This window comes from Carcharodon carcharias, chromosome 4 (assembly GCF_017639515.1).
Source record: "Carcharodon carcharias isolate sCarCar2 chromosome 4, sCarCar2.pri, whole genome shotgun sequence".
NCBI classification, from domain to species: Eukaryota; Metazoa; Chordata; class Chondrichthyes; order Lamniformes; family Lamnidae; genus Carcharodon; species Carcharodon carcharias.
In genome coordinates, this window is record NC_054470.1 from 34,926,937 (window position 1) to 34,949,423 (window position 22,487).

Here is a 22,487-nt window from a genome sequence, read left to right on the forward strand (position 1 = left end):
GTGTGCTCTCACAATGAAAAGGGCCAAAATCTCATTACCTTCTTTTGTGTCACACACAGATCCCAGCAGCACTCACTCATCACCCTCCGAGCCACTACATCCCTCGTGTATCAGGAGGAGAAAGAGATGCCCAAGGAATCAGTGTCTCATCTGACTAGCCCATACTCTGTCAATACAGATACTAGCACATGAGAGGGATGTAGTGTGCGTGTAGAGTTGGTGGCACCGGGTGAAGGGCACTGCATCAGAGTGCAGGAGGAGATGTCAGAGTCAGAGATATTCATGCACAATCCCCCTCAAAGGAGGGAGGAAAATCACAATGATGCTCCAGTGGGCAAGGTTATAGGGCCCCAGAATTCACCTTTTGGGGCACAGTACTTGGACAATCAGTAGCAGATGTGTGGACATCTGGAAATGTTCCCTGAGACAATGTGAGCTCACTCATTGCAAGTGGTGGATTCCATCACGGAGATGAGTTCCACCTTGTCCCAGGGTCTCAACTGCATGAGCTCCAGCCACGAGATTGGTCAATGTCATGGAGAGACACATGCAGCATCACTCAGAATGGATGCAAGAGCAGTGTCACTGCCTGCAAAGGGTACAATAGTCATTCATTAATCTGGATCAGTCCACTCACAGTAAGAATGCTGACATCCACGGAATACATGAGGAGCTGTGTTCCCTGAACAGGATAGTTGCACTAGTGGCAGAGCGATTATTGGAATGGACAACTGCTGCACCCCAGCAGCCAGCCCCACCTAACCCACCTGAAGGCCAAATTAGGGCTGTGGAGGTTTAGTGAGGGAGGTAAAGGTACTGATGGCATCTCAGCACTTAATCTTCTTCCAACTCCCCAGCACCTCTGCAAGAGTTCTCATCTGCCTTACCTGTGCCAGTGACAGTGGCTGCCTCTGCAGAAATGCAGTGGCCGCAGTCTGAAGTAAGTCCCCAACGGATACCTGCATGATGAGACTGGCTACCATGCTCCTCAATGCCATATAGAACAAGAGTTGAGCAGTCTGCCTCCACCTCCTCCGAGGCAGCATGGAGGGCATTCGTAGGAACGTTTGCAAGTGCAGGCCGCAATATCGCCATGATCACTATATGGGTTCACCATGGTGACACTATAACTTTGTACATATCACAAATGAGCACTTTTGTAATACATTTCACAGAGTCAAATATGTCTCGGTCTGCTTTTGTACACCAATACCCTCAATGAGGATGTTAACAGAATGAAGTAAGGCCTTACCAGTGGTACTGAAGACTGCATGCTGAAGTCTATCTCTTATTGATGCCATTAAGAGCAAGAGTGTGCCCATGCATGTCCGGCAGTGGAAGTCTGTTTCCTTTTCCAGGCCTTCAGATAAGGCAGTAGTACACAAAGGCTTGCAGATTGAAATGGTCCTAGTAGCATTTCTTGTCCATATATGATTGACTTTAAGGGAGGATCAAGGAACAGTGATCAGGCTCAAAGATCAGATGGAGTTTATCAGGCACTTCAAGCATGACTGCTGTTTTGAAGGCAGTCACCGGCAAGTAAGTGTCACACTGTCACTTAAGTGGATGTCCTACATTTCAAGATGCCACCTATGCTCCAGGGAACCATGCTTGTGTCGTCTCCATGCCACATTGGAAGCCTTTGACTTCCAGGTGGTAAGGTAGTGGATTCTAAGCGGCCGGGGTTTCCTGCAGCATTTAATGTTGTAGATGTCACATACTGATGAAACTGGTGCGAGTGGTGGCTGGATATTGTGGGAGGTAATTAAAGGAGTTGTTCTGACAAAGTTGTGGCCTCACCTTGTGCAATGTGCATTAACTGCAGTACTGTTAGCACATACAATCATATCTGTAGATCTTGGTTATAAAGCCCTGCTTCCTACTGGCACTCTCAGCAGTGTGGTTTCAGTAGGCACAGTGCGACTCCTTGGTTGGTCGTTGGCAAGCCCTAACAGATATGTGAAGGGTCCAGGTTGTGAAGGACTTCTCAAGGTATATTTGTACACTGTGTTGAGGCCAAAAGCTACAATGGTCATGGTTTCAGCCATGTTTATGGTACTGACTTTCAGTATGTGCTTTTAGTTTTTTCTCTTGTTGGGGATGGGCAGTTCTCTGAAGAGGTGTAGCTTTCATGTGAAAGGTTAATTATGTGGAAGCTGCTCACCAGAGATTGGCTGATATAAATTGTGAGTTTTCAAGAGCCTAGGTGAATCTACTCTGGATTAGCAGATGTCTGGCAGTGACTCCTTCCTGCAAAGAATCAGCCATGGCTACAATGGGCCTGCCCCTCAGCTGGTCTGCCATTCCCACCCTCTTCCTCATCCTCTGTGTCAGATCCAGGACCAAGGGAGTCCTCCTCCTCCTTGTGCTCCTCATCTTCCTCATTGTCTTCAGTGAAGATGTAGCTATGGGCCTGGCTTCTAACCCCTCTAGTTGTTGGCCCCTCCTCTGTGCCATATTGTTAAGCACGCAGCACACCATTACTATTCGGGAAACCTTTGCAGGCAAATACTGTCCAGCTTTTCCTGAACAGTCAAGGCACTTGAAGCACGTTCTGAGAATGCCAATAGCCTGCATTATTGTACTGCAAATCACCATATGGCTGTTTGTATAGTGCAGTTCAAGCTCCATTTGCAGCTGCCTAGCGAGGGTCTTCAGCCACCTCCATAATCCACCTTCCTCATCCCCAGAAGCCAACCATGGATCTGTGTAGATGTTTGTAAAAGCTGAGACAGTTGGGAATTCCTCAGGGTAAATGAGTTGTGGCAGCTCCCAGGGCACCGTATACAGACTACAGGAGCACCTTCGTGTGGATACAAACCACTCGCACATTCAGGGAGTAGAAGGTTTTCCTGTTCACTAAGGTATCAGTTTGATGCATTGGTGCCCTGTGGTGATGTGAGTGCTGTCGATAGCCCCTTGCACCTGAGGGAAGCCTGCTAATTCTGCCACTCCTTGGCTCTCTGTGTCTAAGACGCCACATCCAATGGAAAGTTTATGTGCTTCCCTACCCAAGAAAAGAGGGCTTAAGTGACAGTGTGTGGCTGACTGTGAGATGCCGTAGTAGTCTCTTGCTGAGCCTTGGAAAGAGCCAGCTGCATAAAAATGCACTGCCATGGTGACCTTGAAAGCCACTGGCAGGACATAAGGATCGACTGGCTGTGTTTTGAGATCTTGTTGGACTATGATACATATGTAGGTGACCAATTCCTGGGTTAACCTCAGCCACTTTCCGCATTGCTTTTCAGTCATATGGACATATGACTGCCACAGTCAGTAGACCCTTACCTCAGGGTGAAACCTGGTTGTCTTCTTCCTCTTCCCAGATGCAGATGGCACTGCATCTAACTTCTGGCTTGGTCCCCTCCCTCTGGCTTCATGATGCTCACACGCATGTTCCCCAAGGCGCAAAGGTGTAAACTTGCCATCCCCATTTTGCAGCTTCTTTGCCATGATGCATACTGTTCCCTTCTCTCGCACACTCTCCACTCACCAGGATGCCTGAGTCGCAAGGGGCAAAAACATCTGCCCTTCCAAGGCCACTGGCCCCACCTTCCAACTCCCTTGGGTGTCAGCTGCATACCTGTAATTGAATTTGTGGAGGTTCATTGGCACTTGGTAACACAATTTAATGCTATCAAAAAGGGTACCTGACCTCTCCAAAGGACTCTGGTAAGTCTAGACTTTCTCCTTGAATGCGTAAAGCCCCAAGTTGTGTTTCAGAAACCTGGGTGACAAAAATCACATCAAACTGAAGGCAGCTGAATTTTTAAATGTGCAGCTGCCTCTGTGAATCACACATGTGCAAAGTTCAACCTGCCCCTGGGTCCCCCCACCGACTAGTGAAAATTGTGGTTCGGAGGCAGGACCTTAGCACCATTTTGGTTGAGGGGCGGAGCCCTTCAGGCTTTACAGAAATTCAGGCCACAGTATAGTGCAGAAATGAGAGAGTGCTGCATTATGGGGTGCTCCTTCAAGAGAGCAAAACAATTGTTCAGACTGTAATCTCTGCTCCCATTTTATTCCCCTTTTATTTGCAGGTTTTAATTTTACTTGTTTTTCTCTTTTTTTTCGGACAGCAGCTGTTCATCTTTCTGCTATTCACATCTCCGCCAGACCTGTTTTGTCCTATCACCGCTCCCTTTGCCCTTGCTCCACCAACTCTTTTGTCACTTAATCTCTCCTGTCTTCTACCATAACACAGACCTTCCCTTTTGTTCTTTTTCCCACATTCCCCCCTTTCACTTGCTTAAAACCTATTACATTTCTAACTTTTCCCAATTCTGATGAAAGGTCACTGACCTGAAATGTTAACTCTGTTTTTCTCTCTCCACAGATGCTGTTTAACCTGCTGAGTATTTCCAGCATTTTCTGTTTTCATTTCAGATTTCCAGCATCTGCAGTATTTTGCTTGTGTTCATTAACTGGTGATTTATCTCACAGCTGGAAACTTAGCATGTGTCAGCTGACTTCTGTGTTTACTGTGACTACATTTCAAAAGTATTTCCTTTGGGATATGCTGAAGACATGAACTGTGTTAAATAAATGCAAATAATGTTTTTAATCGGTGTGTGTCTATGGTTCTTTTTTTTTCTCTTTCTACCTGTATCTATGGCTCGTCTGTGCATGTCTATCACTGTGGCTGAAAGTCCCTCTAATCTCCCATCATCCTTTCTTGAGCAAGGATCTTGATTATTGGACAACTGATGGGCGGTGAAGATGAACCACAATTTTGAGGCCTTGACCCCATTTGATTTTGACAGGCAGACTGCGGATGCCACACAGGTCTCCTGAAGCATATTGTTGTTCCTCGGTCACAGGACTGGCAGGTGGCTGGGATAGCGGAAGAGGCCTGCGGGCACGTGCTCAGAGTGGAGGGGAGAGACAGCAGTGTGAGCAGGGGAAGTGCCAGCTGGACTGACAGTGGCCCTCAGTAGTTTTGTTCAGCAGGTGAAGCACACCTGCTTCCAGCTGGGCAAAAAAATGAACAATTTCTGTAGTTTTTCTGGCCATTTCCTGATGCCTACGGGTGGATGGTTTGCATTACAAGTTCACTTGCAAATCTCTTAGAATTGCAATTGGGGTCCTAACAACAACATTAGGATCCCAATTTGCATGGGAAACCAGAGTATTGTCTGATTCAGGCAAGAGCTTTGGCCACCCAGCAGTAGGCCCTTGTGGAAGTTAAAGCAGGCGACTCATCAGAGTTAAAAGCAAAATACAACTTCAGACCATGAACTCTCCTCCATCCTTACCCCCTTTTCCTAATACCCCTTTTTCTACATTCACTTTTATTTTTTATCCACTTATTTTTATTATCCGAGGATTATCCCCCTTTTCATACCCTTTCTATCCCATTTTCTATCCTTTTTCTTGTTAACTCTGTTTCTCTCTCCACAAATGCTGCCAGACCTGCTGAGTTTTTCCAGCATTTTCTGTTTTTGACTCATCAGAGTTAATGGGGGCAGTAAGACCAAGTTATCTCTGTCTCCTTTTCCTGCTTTCCCTATTTCTGGGGTGAATTGCTTCAGGGATTCTCTGCATATCAGCATAAACTCTCTAGGATAGTGTTAAGCTTCATGAGTGTTGTTGAGGCATGCCATAGCTCCCAGAGCATGATCTCTGCTCAGGTTTCACACCAGATGCAATGTAGAAGATCATTGCGATGCTGCTCAGGTTATCAGCTTTTGTTTAAAATGTCTCATGGTTCTCTTTTCCAAGGAATAGGTTGCCTACAATGATCAGCAGAGAACCCACACTAGTAGCTCTGTCCTGGATAATGTTAAGCCCATGCTGCTAAGAAAGCCCTGAGGCCTTACCATCCAATGATTCCTTGCAAAAATAATGTCATATATCATTATGGACCTGCTTGGCTCTCTCAGTGCCTGAAAAATGAAAGTTCCTCAGGTGCTATATCAAACAATATTAGGACCGTGACTTGAGGTGTCTGCAGCTACCCTGTCTAGGTGTGAGGGTGGGTGGGGAAAAGAATGTATCAGGCCTGCTTCTGCCTTTGTCAGTACTTCATTCCTTGTGTCATCACTCACTGTCTCAGCCTAGCACTAGCCCAGAGAATCCACCTCTAGGTAGGCTCTCCAAAACAATCAAAATGATCAATAATGCCTCACAAATCTCCTCCTTCATCTCTCTTAAACTCTGAGATAGATGCCATCCATTTTGAGTATTTATACGTTTTGAACCTCTTGGCCAGACTAAGACTTCGATTCCATTTAGTTTTACTTGGAGTATTCCTGTTTAAGGAGTGTGTGTTGCTTATGTCTTCCATGATGAATTCTCAGAGAAAGTAATAATTTAGCATATTAACTATATCACATGCTATTCATTGGTTTCGGCATCATTGGCATCTTTGAGCATGTTCGCATGCTATCTAACTATCCTTCTACTGTTACAGTACTGAAAGAATATTTTACTGTTGTGGAATGATCTTTTATGCGTGGGGCTGTGGAGAGACTGGCAAGGGTGGGAATATTTATGGCCTCATGAAAGTATTCATGCAAAAGATTTTTTGGAAACATGTTTGTACTGGCCTGCAGTAGCCTCTGGACCATGCATTTTCAGCATTCTATATTCAAGCCCATTGGTCAATAAGGTTGAACTAAATTTAAATCAGATTCACTCCCTCCACCACCAATGGCAGCAGTGTGTACCATCTACAAGATGGACTGCAGAAACGCACCAAGGCTTCTTAGACAGCACCTTCCAAACACATGACCGCTACCATCTAGAAGGACAAGGGCAGCAGACAGATGGGAGCACCACCACCTGGAAGTTCCCCTCCAAGCCACTCACTTGGAAATATTTCACCGTTTCTTCACTGTTGCTGGATACAAATCCTGGAACTCTCTCCCTAACAGCACTGTGGGTGTACGCTCACCACAAGGAACGCAGTGGTTCAAGAAGGCAGCTCACCACGACCTTCTCAAGGGCAATAAGGGATGGGCAATAAATGCTGGCCTAGCCAGCGATGCCCGCATCCCATAAATGCTGATTTCAAACCAATGTTTGTAAGTCGTGTCTACATGAACTAGAGCCTATAAGCGTCCTCCGATTCTAATAGCCAGACTGGAATGCACAGTAAATACAATTCTCTTCCTCTAGAGACATAGCTTGTCTTCCTGCTCTCTATTTAAATTGACACTTGTTTAATATTGTTCCAGGAAGTCTCCTGCTGCATGTTTCTTGCAAATATTGATTTATCCATTATTTCTAGGTATTTCAGGAGAGGGAGATTGTCTATTGAAATGCACTTGGATCCTTTTATGTTTCTGCATCAATTCAACAGAATAGGAAAGTCGCATAATCCATTCCATCTGGTTTTACACTAACTGAAGGAGCTCAGTAAACAAACACTCTTTGAAATGGGTAATGTGTTAAAGCCTGCTGCTTTAAGGGATTGATTACAAAGAATATGACTTTCAATTTACTGTGGCCAGTAACACTGTGCACACACATGTAATCACTCTTAATTACCATGAAAAGAATACCTGACCTAAATCAGATTCTGGCAAAACACCAACAATTCCTCAGGAGGGAAGTTCAATTTTCATCTGTTGTTAAGCATAGACGATGCACATTTTTCCATCTGTTCACCAGGTTTAGAATTTTTTTTCTATTTCTTATCTGGCCCCAATATTTGTTACTTTTCTTTTTTTAAACATGTAGTGGGGGAGGGGGGGAGTCTTGTGTAGCACCAGAAATCAGTGCAAAATGGGTGTTATCCATGGAACAGATACCGAAACACTCTGGAAACTGGTCCTCGGGCGTCATCTGCATCAAACCAGCAAACTTGAGACTCCATCTGTGTCTCTTGATACCATTCGCTGGTCACAGCTGAACATGGAGCTGGATCCACCCCAGCTGGAAATTCGAGGGCAAGCCCATCTCCACTGACCCAGGAAGCCATGACACAATTTTGCACCTCTAAGGCTGTTAATTGTCAGAGGTTGTAGTTTCTACCCCCGTAAGGGAGGATGGCCCCCCTTCACAAGCTGCCAACCAATCAGATGGCCAGCAGCTTTCCAGTCTCAGCAGTGCCACAGGGAGTGCGCTGATCGGCGGGGTTGGTGTAAAATTGGTATTTTACCAGCGGTGGGGTAGGTGTTGTTGCCTGCCCACTCTTGGGCCAATTCCCTCAAGTGGAGGATTAATGGTCACTTAAGGCCGCCTCCTGCCTCTGCAGGTACTTTAGCAGCAGTGAGGGTACCCATGTCATCTGGTGAGGCCGCCAGGTATATTGTAGTAGCTTGACTGTTGGGTCATGGGGAATCCCTCCTGTTCAACCACCCTGTTCCCAACGGAGTGCTCTTCCCAACAGAAAGGGCCATTCCTGGTTGAACGCCCGCACCCCCCACCATGATGTCCTGGTCGTCGCATACTCTGCTCTCGTTGAAGTCTGCCTGGCTTGCCTTGTGAGACTGCCCCACTTCCTTGACCTCAGGCCTCCAGCAGCACTGTTGCTTGAGGACTGACTTCCCAGCAGTGGTCAGTGGTGGTTTGCTGGGACTGGAGAGCTGTCAGCCATCTGATTGGCTGCAGCAGCTCTTGCAGACGAGACATCCTCCCTCTTGGGGACGGAAGCCATGACCTCAGGCAATCAACTGCCTGATGACTGTACAATGACTTCAGGCAAGTGGAGGTGGGCTCACTCCACCCTCTTTGCAGCCGGTGTGTCAGGCCGCTGTCTCTAGTTAAATTTCAACCAAAGGTTAAGATTGGGAGTAAGAACAGAAATCTCCACGGCTTTACTGGTGAAATATTGACAAACAGTTGCAGAAAGATATTGTTCATTCTGCTAACACTCATGTTGTCTCTAAATTTAATGCAGAAGATGTCAGTAGAAAATATTCACAGCTACTTGAATGCGAAAATGTATGGACACAAGTGTGTCAGCCCAACATGTAGGTGTACATATGAAGAATGACGGCAGGCCTGTCATCTGTAAAACTACACCCAACATTAGTCCAAACTTTTCAAAGAAAACATGGCTACAAATTAGCAAGAACATTTTCAAATAGGTATGTAGGTTTACTATTGCGTGTGCACATAAGCAATAATCATCAAATGGGAATTTTTCACATTAATCAATGTTAAGCAGAGGAGATGCTGCCAGTTAGTTAAACCAAGAAGAAGCTGTTGGGCCGCAGTGGTGCAGGAGCTGTGGGTAAGGGGCGAAGCAGTAATCGGTGAGAAAGGAAATGTGGTGAAAAGAGGTATTTACTTTGGTTCTGTTGTTTCCCAATATTTTTTTCAAAATTGATGGAATTCACCACAGTAAAGCAAATGAAGTTTGTACTGAAATTTGCTGAGCCAAAAATAAAAAAAGCCTCCCTTTTTATTCCTGTGGTGCTTTCACTTCAACTTGTCAATCAAATTCATGTGCCAAACTTTCAGAAAATTGTAATCTTCCAATTCTTTTTTCAAAATTCGGCACAATTGATATTTTGACTAATCATAAACTTTTGACTTCGCCATAATCCCTGTAGCTAGGGATATTATAAGTGAATGTGAGAAAAGTCAGAAAAAAAATATTTCTGTGGGTGGGTGGAGCTCCTACCACTCTAAAGATACAGTGAATTCCTCACAAGGAAAAGAAATCCTGCCCCTCTTCTTGTAGGCTGTAATTTAGAATATACACGGCTCTGAGACACATGCAATTACATGGGGAGCAGCAATATATTCCTGCATATTACAGGAATTTGTTTACCACATGGATCAAAGCCCATTAAGCCAAATGCTCTTTGTATTAGGCAGATTTATGTTTTCATTGTTTGTATTGATTGGTGAATGATGGAAAGAAGGAAGTATTCTTCATCAGGAGGAAGAAAGGACAATGTTCAAAAGCTAAGTGCATCAGGATAGTTGCCAGCACTGTTGGAGTCTTGTGGTGCTGTAGGTATAGTATCTCTGCCTTTGAACCAGAAGTTCTGGGTTCAAGTCCCATTCCAGAACTTGATGGTCAAAGAAGGTGCATTCATAACAGGGCTGAGCAGGTTGAATATTAACTTGTAAATCCTTCTAACACATGCCAATTGCAGATAGAAAGCATGGGAGAGATTCCTGGTCAGCCATGTGATGGAAAGAAACTTGGAGCCTCTATCATCACTATTCATAGCTTAGGCCTACAACATGCATGTAAATATGTATGTTTCCACAGCTGCTTGGGGGATCAGCTGGCTGGGTGACTGGTGTGGATCAGATTGGTGTCAATAGCATGGTGCTTAATTCCTGTCCTGGCTGGGGTGGATTTGGAACTTGCCTCCTTCCCTTACATGCTGTGAACTGCACCTGCTTTTGGGCAAAGAATAGAGGAAGGCAATCCTGTTACATTTGAATTTAACTTTTAGGAATTCTTATAATATTTCTTCAGAGAGCTTTAATTCAATGAAGGTAGGCCCTGAATTGTCATGGATTGTCAGTGCACTCCTGCCATAATCCAGGGGAATGCAGCAGAAGGCCCAATAATTACATGGGGTTCAAGCCTTTGCTGCCAGCTTCTGTTTGAAATGGAAGCTCCATTTTTCTCAAGCAAGATCACACACACCAGAGGACCAGTAGCTGAGGAGGAGGAGGTACCCAGGCCAGCAGCTCTGACATCTTCTGGCTGGAATCAGCTGGGCAGCCAACACGCCAGGTGAGACTGAAGTGCACTGGCCATCTAGCTGGTAGGAGAGGCCCATCAAAGATCCGGACCTGGGTGTCAGCCCAGACCCTCAAAGAGAAAATAAAGATAGTGACAGAAATGGCCTTGGCCAAAAGTTGTTGGGTGTGCGCATTTCCTAATGCTGGGTCTCTATTGCTATAGCTTCTCCACTTCTGTGGTAGGTGTACAAGATGTGCTCATAGTGGTGCTGGCAATCCCACCATAATCCAAGTGGGAATGTAGTGGAAAGGCCCAGGAATTAGGCTGGAACCAAAAAATGCTGGGCCAATTTCCAAGGAACTTTGTTTGGTGTGGAACCTGCATCTGTACCAAACAAGATCATGTACAAAGTATATTAACAGAAAGTGTTTATTTCGTTCTTCATATCGTGGTGGGGTCAGCAGTGGACGGTCCTTGTGTGCATATCTGATTATTTACACCAGCTTGTCTAGCCTGCATGACCCCTATGCATTGGAAAGCATGTTGCATTTTATACCTGCAATTTCAGAGTGCAATGAATGGCTGCTTACCAATCAGGTGCTGAAGTCGCAGATGCACTTCTCAAACTTCCAGTCAAAATTCTCATCTGCTCCCTTTGGATATAATGATAGTTTGTTACAATATCATTTGGGACCTTTAGGTGATAACTGTCTTTACAATATTAAGACATTTTACAGTCAAAATTCGAACATAATGAATAGACACTGACTCAATCCCTAAATATCTCTGCTTCATGCTGCAGGCAGCATCACTGCAGTACACTGCCTTCTCTATGAAAGATTGGCACCAGATTGGCATTATGGGCAATAGTTCACATACTTTTCTTCACATCTGCAGTAATATTTTCCTGCCACATACCATTTATTAAAAGAAAATACATTTCACAAGTGAAATGAGTTGTGTATGTCTGGATTCTATTTTTTTTTAGATGGATTTGAGCCCTGACTCGAACCTGGCACTCTGCTTCAAACTGTGTATCCAGACAGTCAGGAAGGCTTCCAGCAGTTATGAAGAGAGTAAATTGAACTTACATTTTCAGGTGATTTTATTTTAAATATTCCTAAAATATAGCTATAAAAACAATTTCATGGAAAAGGGTAAAGTCTAATTATGTTGTACTATAGATTTGTTATATTACATTTTTATAATGATGCACAATAATTCCACTTCCACATCACACAAACAGTGCATTGTAGTTTGATTGTGAAGCTACCCAAATTATATTGAAAACAAATGGTGTGAGACCACCTTCAGTCTCAGGCTAACTTCCCTTTATATCAGCCAGTATAATTGCAAACATTGTGGCCTGAATTTTTGGCTCAGTGAGCGGGGGAGGGGCCTGCTCGTCGAGGCGTAAAATGATGCGGGATGACGTTGGGCGGGCATCCCGATGTCACCACGCATCATTTAGATTTTCAGTTCGGCGGGTGCGCAGCCGACTCGGTTGCATGCCTGCCAAACTGTCAAAGGCCTATTAAGGCCATTTAAACATCAATTAAACTACTAAACTGAGCTGCCCGTCCAACCTTAAGGTTGGTGGGCAGGCGAAGAGCCCAAGCTGCCTTTCCATTTTTCATGGAACCTCATGCATGTGCGGGATGAGGTTTCATGAAGGGTTTATAAATTGAATAAATGTTTTCATTGATGTTCCTTGACATGTCCCAGCTCATGTGACACTGTCACATGAGGAAACAGGTCTTAAAATATTTTCGTTTCTTTATTTAAATTTTTAAACCTTAAACTAATCTCCCTGAAGCACCTCACACTGGGCGGTCCTTAATTGGCCCGCCCATGTAAAATGGCAGCGCGGACCCGATTGGGGGTGCTGATCGGGTTCACACTCGCTCCTGCCCATCCCCGCACAACACCCTCCCCCTGATGGGGGGAAAATTCTCCCCCATGATGCAAATTTTATCATAATACCTCTTTCATTAAGAACAACTATATGGATAGAAAATAGACTTTTAAAATTTTGTCAAATTTCTATATGTAAAGATTTCAATGTTAAAATGATGTAATGGTATATCAGGCCAGCTAGAGTACACTCAGTGAATTAAATAACAAATAGATGGGATGTGGTGTGTTTGGTCTCTAGACTCAAAGATTTGCCCACCTGGTGCCCACCTTGTGAATTTGAGCTCACACTCCAAAGACTATTTTGTTTATCATTACCAGGAGTGCCAACTGATAAAATTATCCCTTATTTTTATATGACTATTCAGTGATCCTGGAAAAAATTGCCAAGATTGGTTAATTCGTTCACATAATTGGAGAGAAAAGTTAAACTTGACAAATTCAACTGGATCAATTGATTATAATACTGGCCCAGGTCTTCCAGTCTCCAGATAGTTGGCAACCGGTTGTATGACCCAAGATGTGCTTCAGGACCCCACAGAAGTCCTGTGCACTGACAGTGGGAATTGCCGGGGAAGGTTGAGCTTCCAAAGGGCAATTTCCCTGCTCCCCAGAACCCTCCGAAAAAGTCTCAGACTCTGAGTTAGAATTGGAGACTTCAGACAGTTCCGACTTACTTAACTGAATAGTTACCCAGGAAATGTTACTGAAAAAAATCCTAGTCTAACTCCTGGGTAATTATACAACTGACCCCCCCCAATCACTCACGCTGACCAGCCTGATTCCCTCCTCAACCCCCTGATAACCCCAACCCACCGACTATACCCCCTGACCACCCAATCCCCCAGCTGCCACCCCGCACAAAATGGCACCTTACCTTGCTGCTTCCCTCCTCACCTACCACCTAACCCAGCTGCCACCCTACCCACCTAACACCCTACCCAGCTGCCACCCTACCTCTCTACCCATCTACCATCATACCCACCTACCACCTAACCCACCAGCCATATTACCCACCTAACACCCCACCCACCTGCCACCCTACATACCTAACACCCTACCCAACTGCCAATCTATCTGCCTTCCACCCTACCCACCTAACCCCCTATCCACCTGCCACCCTACCCACCTAACACCCTACCCAGCTGCCACCCTACCCACCTAATACCCTACCCAGCTGCCACCCTACCCACCTAGCACCCTACCCACCTAACACCCTATCCACCTGCCACCCTACCCACCTAGCACCCTACCCACCTAACACCCTACCCACCTAGCACCCTACCCACCTAACACCCTACCCACCTAACACCCTATCCACCTGCCACCCTACCCACCTAGCACCCTACCCACCTAACACCCTACCCACCTAGCACCCTACCCACCTAACACCCTACCCACCTAGCACCCTACCCACCTAACACCCTACCCACCTAACACCCTACCCACCTAACACCCTATCCACCTGCCACCCTACCCACCTAGCACCCTACCCACCTAACACCCTACCCACCTAGCACCCTACCCACCTAACACCCTATCCACCTGCCACCCTACCCACCTAGCAGCCAAATCACCTAACACCCTACCCACCTAGCACCCTACCCACCTAACACCCTACCCACCTAGCACCCTACCCACCTAACACCCTACCCACCTAGCACCCTACCCACCTAACACCCTATCCACCTGCCACCCTACCCACCTAGCAGCCAAACCACCTAACACCCTACCCAGCTGCCACCCTACCCGCCTAACACCCTACCCACCTAACACCTTACCCACCTAACACCCTATCTGCCTGCCACCCTACCCACCTAACACCCTAACCACCTAACCCCCTAACCACCTAACACCCTATCCACCTGCCACCCTACCCGCCTAACACCCTACCCACCTAACCCCCTAACCACCTAACACCCTAACCACCTAACACCCTACCCAGCTGCCACCCTACCCACCTAGCACTCTAACCACCTAACACCCTATTCAGCTGCCACCCTACCCACCTAACACCCTACCCACCTAACACCCTACCCAGCTGCCACCCTACCTGCCTAACACCCTACCCACCTTACAACCTACCTGGTTGCCAACCTACACGCCTTCCACCCTTTCCAGCTGCCACTCTACCCACCCACCAGCGTGCCACCCTATCCACCTGCCACCATAGCCACTTACCTCACCCACCTACCTACACACCTACACGCTCACCCATTCACTTATCCATTTACTAACCTTTTCACTTACCCATTCACAAACACACTGAGAAGCTGGAGGACCTTTAAATGTTTACCAGAATACATCAGCTTGTGCCATAAAATTTCTTTGCCACTCTCTGCAAGGATTCCTGTGCTGAGCGAGTTCTTCTGCATCATGGATCTGATGTTGGAGACAGGTAAGTGGGTACTTTTCTGTCTGATCAACGTCAGGGGACGGAATCTTTTGCTTTCACTGGCGGTGGGCTTGGAGTCCCTTTACATACTCTTTGTCCTGAATTTTCCCTGAGTCTTGGAGACTCCACAACTTATTCAAAATGGCACTGGGGCCCTGGATCCAGAAGTCCTGCCCTCATATCCGGTACAAACTATTTTTCCCAGAGGGGAGGGGAGGAATGTACTTTTCATGGAACTGGCAGCACATTTAAAATTGCGGCTGACCACAAGCAGAAGTGATTTTCATTATTGGCATTTCTAGAATCAGCTCATGTGCCTTTGTTCAAAAGTCATGAAGCTAGGGGAAAGACTTTGGAGATGACTAATATTTTTGGAGAAGGTAACAAGTTAAAAGAAGTGCGACAGAAGGTCCACCAGCAAAAATAAAGAGTAGGGCCGACACCCAAGGGAGCTGGAGGGGCATATCTCTACAGTGCTCCTCCCAAACAGGCTTGTAACTTTAACTTCAGGCACAGAGCACGAGACTAATCAGTGCTGAAGCCCAGGGAGAGAGTATGGGTACAAGATCGGCAGAAAGAAGACATAATAATTGAAAGAGCTCCACAACTAAGATCATGCAGGGTTGGGATAGACCAGGGGACTATAAGGAGAAACCACAGTGCCTTAATAGCCTTGGAAAGAAGGCTAATAGAAACTTGGGCTTACTACTCCAATCCTGATGGATATAAATAAGAAGAAAGATGACAAAGCTCTACAGCCAACCAGGAGAAGAACACTCATATGGCAGAAGGGAGAGTGCGTAAAGAGATCATGATAAGATTAGGGAGATTGATCAAGGCACCTCAGAGACTAACCCCGTGAAGCCTGAGACTTTGTGGAGAGACATAGGAGGATGCGTATAATTGAGATGAAGACTTGGAGGGAATTGTAGAGTAAAGGATTAACATCAGAAGCACATGATGCTGATGTAGTGATGATGTAATAACCACAGGATTGAGTAACAGAGACCTGGAGAAAGGAGAAGTCCAACCTTGTGCAGAGTTCCCAATATTTATATCGTACCTGTAAATAAATAGTAATGGTTTTAACAAAGTTTTGTCTTGAACAGCTTACTTTGGGAGAATAGAAAAACCCCAAAGAACTCCATTTAGACCCTGAACACACGATGAAACACCAAACAGGTTGAGTATCAACTTGTAAATCCTTACAACATATGCCAATGGCAGGCAATTAAAGCGGGAGAGGTCCCTGATCAGCATTGTGATGGAAACAACATTGGAGCCTCTATCATCACTATCTATAGCGCCAGGCTACAACATGCATGTACAGAAACTCAGACACCTTGGAGGGCCAGCTAGCTCAGTTCAGTGTGGGTCAGGTTGGTACCAACTGCGGTGGGGGGGGGGGTGGAGTTTGTCTCCAATCTGGCTGGATGGATTCGGGACCTGCATCTTCACCCTACCCATGGTGGAGGTCACAGTGCTGTGGATCGGAACTGTCTTTAGGTCTTTCCTGTAACTTAGTCCTAATTTAAGCCTATTTGTTCATATTAAATTTTTACATATCAGGCAGCACCTATTACTCCAAGAACACTTGCCAAATTCTCTTGCACTCTGGTGAAACCTGCACTCAAGTGAAGCTGCTGTATGCTAATACTCATTATTATTTCACTTACTGTTTTTGCTTACCCCAATGGAAACTTTTAATTTCACAGTTCCAAGTTTAAACCAATGCCTTACTTGAGAGAGAAAAAGAGGTGAAAAAAATACTCACCGACGAATCAATTACCTGCTTTGCTATGATATAACATTTTGATTTTTTTTTCCCTGTTTTATCGAATGCATGGTCTGTCCACTCCTGCCGCTGCTCCCAACTAGATTGAAAGGGCCAAAGCTGAGGGGCAGGCAAATGTGCAGAAGCATATGGCTGGAATGTAACCAACTGAAACCACAGTTTACTGAAGCTGCTTCCTGTTGCTTGTCCAGCAAGGACCACCCTACCCATTGGGACTTCAGCTTTCAGGGTGATCTGGAGCCAAATGGAAAGAATCCCAGGCCCTAATTACTCCAGTCTACTCCTCCAGCTTCCATTGGCAAGCCAGATCAACTGAATAATCATCATTCAGATAGAAAGGAAAATACAAAGGAAGAAGTTGGAAATCTGAAATGAAAGCAGAAAAAGTATAGGGCAGGATTTTCCGGCCCTGCCAGCGACGGTCATTGTCGTGGGTGGGACGGGACTTTTGGCCACTCTCCAAATTTTCCCATGCTACCCGCAATGATACCCATTGTTGGCGGGTTCAGAAAACCCCGCCCATATACTGGAGGTACATAGCTGGTATCAATAATGAGAAAGATGAGCTATGGAAATCATTTGTGGACACTTATCTGTTTGTTAAATGACACAGCATGCTCAAATCGTCAATAGCCACCTTTTCCCTGGTAGATGCTGACTGATTTGATGTGTATTTCTAGCATTTACGCCTATGTATTACATTGGGGTGACATGGTTCCAAGCTTCTGAACCTTTTCTTAAGTTTTTTTTTGCTCGTAGATGTGTCAAGGGATATAGGGGAAAGGTGAGTAAATGGAATTGAGGTTTGGATCAGCCATGATCTAATTGAATGGCAGCAATGCAAGCTAGGGAGGCTGAGTAGTACACTCCTGTTTCTATAGTCCTATGATATCACAGTTAGGGGAAGGTGCTAATATAGTGGTCTTTTCACTAGACAAGTAATCCAGAGGACCAGGTTAATGCTCTGCAGACACAGGTTCAAATTCCAACATGGCAGCTGGTGGCATTTAAATTCAATTAATAAATCTGGAATTAAAAGCTAGTTTCACTAATTGTGACTATGAAACCATTGTCCATTTTCATAAAGACCCTTCTGGTTCCCTAATGTCCTTTAGGGAAGGAAATTTGGCCACATTACCTGGTCTGGCCTACATGTGACTCCAGACCCACAGCAATGTGGTTGACACTTAACTCCTATCTAAATGGGTTTAGCAAGCCATTCAGTTGTATCAAAATCACTACAAAGTCAAAAAGGAATAAAATGGACAGGTCACAGGGCATCAGCCAAGGCATGCTCAGCCCTATCAACCCTGCAAATTCCTCATTACTAACTTCTGGGGGCTTGTGCCAAAATTGGGAGGGCTGTCAAGCTGACAGACTAGTCAAGCAACAGCCAAGCACATCACCTACCAAATACTTCAGAAGACTGAAACATTGGTAACCACCTTCAGCCAGAAGTGCAGAGTGGATGATCCATCTTGGCCTCATCCTGAGGTCCTCAGCAACACAGATGCCAGTTTTCAGCCAACTCAATTCATTATACGTGATATCAAGATATGGCTGAAGACACGGGATGCTACAAAGGCTATGGGCCCTGTCAACATTCCAGCAGCAGTCTTGTGCTCCAGAACAAGCCACGCCCCTAGCCAAGCTGTTCAAGTATAGCTACAACACTGGCATCTAACCGACAGTGTGGAAACTTGTCCAGGAATGTCCTGTCCACAAAAATCAGGACAAATCTAATTTGGTCAATCACTGGCCCAAAAGTCTCCTCTTGATCATCAGTAAAGTGATGGAAGGGGTCATCAGCAAGGCTATCAAGTGGCACTTACTCAGCATTAACCTACTCACTGATGCTCAGTTTGGGTTCTGCTGGATCGCTTGGCTCCAGATCTCATTACAGCCATCGTCCAAACATGGACAAAAGCTGAACTCAAGTGATGAGGTGAGAGTGAGTGCCCTTGATATCAAGGCAGCATTTGACCGAGTGTGGCATCAAGGAGCCCTAGCAAAACTGGAGTCAATGGTTATCAGGGGGTAAACTCTCTGCTGGTGGGAGTCATACCCAGCACAAAGGAAGATGATGGTTGTTGGAGGTCAGTCATCTCAGTTCCAGGACATCACTGCAGGAGTTCCTCAGGGTAGATGGTGTCGAGCTTCTTGAGTGTTGTTGGAGCTACACCCATTCAGGCAAGTGGAGAGTATTCCATCACACTCCTGACTTGTGCCTTGTAGATGGTGGACAGGCTTTGGGGAGTCGGGAGGTGAGTTACTCTCCACTGGATTCCTAGCCTCTGACCTGCTCTTGTAGCCACAATACTTATATGGCTAGTCCAGTTCAGAGTCTAGTCAATGGTAACTCCCAGGATGTTGATAGTGGGAGAATCAGCGATGGTAATGCCATTGAATGTCAAGGTTAGATTCTCTCTTGTTGGAGATGGTCATTGCCTGACACTTGTGTGGCACGAATGTTAATTGCCACTTGTCAGCCCAACTGTGGTTATTGTCCAGGTCTTGCTGCATTTGGACATGGTCTGCTTCAGTATCTGAGGAGTTGCGAATGGTGCTGAACATTGTGCAATCATCAGCGAACATCCCCACTTCTGATCTTATGATGGATGAATGTTCATTGATGAAGCAGCTGAAGATGGTTGGTGGAGGACACTACCCTGAGGAACTCCTGCTGTGATGTCCTGGAACTGAGATGGTTGACCTCCAACAACCATCATCTTCCTTTGTGCTAGTTATGACTCCAAGCAGCAGAGAGTTTTCCCCCTGATAACCATTGACTCCAGTTTTGCTGGGGCTCCTTGATGCCACACTCAGTCAAATGCTGCCTTGATATCAAGGGCAGTCACTCTCACCTCACCTCTGCAGTTCAGCTCTTTTGTCTATGTTTGAACCAAGGCTGCAATGAGGTCAGGGGCTGAGTGGCCCTGGTAGAACCCAAGCTGAGCGTCAGTGAACAGGTTATTGCTAAGCAAGTGCCACTTGATAGCACTGTTGATGACCTCTTGCATCACTTTACTGATGATTGAGAGTAGACTGAGGGGGCAGTAATTGGTTGGGGTGGATTTGTCCTGCTTTTTGTGTACAGGACATACCTGGGCAATTTTCCACATTGCTGGGTAGATGCCAGTGTTGTAGCTGTACTCAATCAGCTTTGCTAGGGTTGAGGCAAGTTCTGGAGCACAATTCTTCAATACTATTGTCGGACTATTGTCAGGGCCCATAGCCTTTGCAGTATCCAGTGCCTTCAGCCATCTCTTAATATCAATTGGAGTGAATCAAATTGGCTGAGGACTGGCATCTGTGTTGCTGGGGACCTCTGGAGGAGGTGGAGATGGATCATCCATTCGGCACTTCTGGCTGAAGATTGTTGCGAATGCTTCAACCTTATCTAGTTCATCTACTGCTGTATCTTTGTCACCATGATATTTTTTGACAAGAATTTTTGTCATAGAGTACTCCTTCTCGTGACTGAACAGTCATACTGATTCCCTTCATGGAGATGACAGTGTACCAGGTATCCATCCTACTCGGGCTCTCTCATCTCAGCAGTACTTCATCACCCAGCATCAGATCAGATTGTCTAGCTCCCTTTCTGTGGTCTGCATAAAATGTTACTGCACCCTTTTTCCCTGCATCATGATCTCGAACCTCCTGGTAAACACTGATGTCCCTCAGTTGTGGCATCTTGGTGCATATTTTGCATAAAAATAGCAGCTTAGCTGGTCTATTTCCATTGTAATGTGTGGAGTTGCTCTATACATTGTCACACATGATAGCAACACCTCCTTCAAATAGTTGCTCTCAGCCTGACTAATCCTCATCCACTTCTCTAAGGACTGGCTTTGTTGTTCCACTTGCCCATTTTCCTGTGGCCATTTAGGGGTCACTCTGTTGGTGAATTCCTGTGACTTACATGTAATCTGAAAAAGGTCTGTGAAATGATTATCTGAGTACAGAGTGACTTGCAAATATTTGCAATGCAAACACTTTTTACGTTGCTGTTTAGACTTCATCACACTCATAGTAACAGCTGCAGTAGTCAGTCACCATGAGGATGGACTCTCCTGATGGAAATGAACCTAAGAAATCAATTGCTACATCCTCCCATGGTCCAGTCAGAACTGTGTGCTGTATACTAGTTCTAGTGGATGGGGTGTGCCATGAGACATCTTTCTCCATCCCTGGTCACTATACCTTGGTTTGTAAGTTTTTCTAAGTACCAACCACTCCTGAGTGACCCTCATGAGCTAGCATCACCAGTCGAGGCCGAGGCTTTTGTGGCACTACAAATCTGCTGTCCCTGAGAACACATTGTGGACAGTTCACCTTGTATAGCAATGTATGCCTTGACTTGGCAATTCTCCGAGTATAGCTTGGATTCTTTGTCTGATGTTATCCAATTCTGGATCTTTGACTCTCTTTCAATCTATCCAGTTGCCATTTCTCTGGGTGTAGCATGAACTGTTACAAACCACACACACAGTTCTGCTTCCTTCTCTAGTAAGGATCTGTGTGTTTGATCCAGTGATGTGAACCACCTTGTACTTGCACTGCTGGAGTTCAAAACCTATCTTTCAATTCAGGCACATAGTTTGGATCTGGGAGAATAAGTCATCTCCAATGGCTTGTGATCCATCAGTAGTTCAAACTCAATGCTGAACAAGTATGCATGGAACCTTTCACATGTCCACACCAATCATAGGGCCTCTTTCTCCATCTGAGAATATCTCCTCTCCACATCTATCAGAGACCTGTCCACATAGGTAATGATTCTCAGGCCTTTAGCATGCATTTGCACCAGCATTCCTCCTAATCCTGCAGGACTAGCATCTTCTATGACTTTCATTGGTGCATTTGGGTCATTGTATCCCAGGGTTCGAGCACTTGTCAAATTGTATTTCAATTCTTTCATTATTTCTGGTCAACTTCTCCAATGGATCAGCCAGGATATATCTCACACAATAATTCACAAGTCCCAGAAAACTTCTCACTTTGCCACCATTTTGTGGTTCATGTGCTTCTGCTATTGCTTCCATTTTGTCTTTGGCTGAATTGATTCTGCTGCTCGTGAATTTATGCCCCATGAACATTAGCTCTGTCATGCCCAGCAAGCACTTGTCTGCATTTACTGGAAGTCCTGCTGACTTCAATCTAGCCAATGCTAATCTCAGCCTCTCATTATATTCCTTCCTGTTGGCTCCATGAATAATGATATCATCTGAGATATTGGCTGTTCCTGGGGGTCCCTTGTTTTACCTTATGGCTTTCGTATTGGTAAGTCTCTGGTGCGGTATTGATGCCCAATGGCAATCTTGTATCAGTAAAATCCACAGTGAGTGACAAAAGTTGTCACCTTCTTGGAATCAGGGTGAAGCTCCAGCTGGTCGTATCCCCAGTTAAAGTCTAAATTGGAAAATACCCTGCTTGTTGACAACTCTTGAAAGACATCATCTAGAATGGGAATTAGATGACATTCTCTCACTACCACTTCATTCACCTGTCACATATCAACACAGAGTCTGTTGTCACCATTTGGTTTAGGCACAACCACAACATGGCCCACCCACAGTGTTGGTCCTTCAACTGGCTCTATGACGCTTTGGTCGATCAGTTCCTTGGTCATTGTCTCAACTTTCCCTCTCAGGCCAAAAGCTGTTCTGTGTACAGACTGAGCTACACCCTTCACATTCTTGATAATGGTTAATCTCACTTGGCAGTTGTGAAACTTCCCAATTCCTTGAAACACTGGTGCAAACTCCACTCGAAGCTTC

General features: G+C 45.5%; 1 long non-coding RNA gene across 2 annotated transcripts in view; it reads right to left on the minus strand.

Moving 5' to 3' along the window:
* The window catches only part of LOC121277493, a 35,562-nt gene extending 18,792 nt beyond the window's left edge, over nucleotides 1-16,770 (minus strand). Inside the window, exons 1-2 of one of the 2 annotated variants that reach the window (XR_005942889.1) lie at nucleotides 16,684-16,770; nucleotides 11,191-11,253 (exon numbers count right to left, since the gene is read on the minus strand). This is a non-coding gene — a long non-coding RNA (uncharacterized LOC121277493). The remainder of the gene's footprint in view (nucleotides 1-11,190; nucleotides 11,254-16,683) is intronic. The other variant, XR_005942890.1, reaches the window with a different exon arrangement.
* Nucleotides 16,771-22,487: the final 5,717 nt, after the last annotated feature.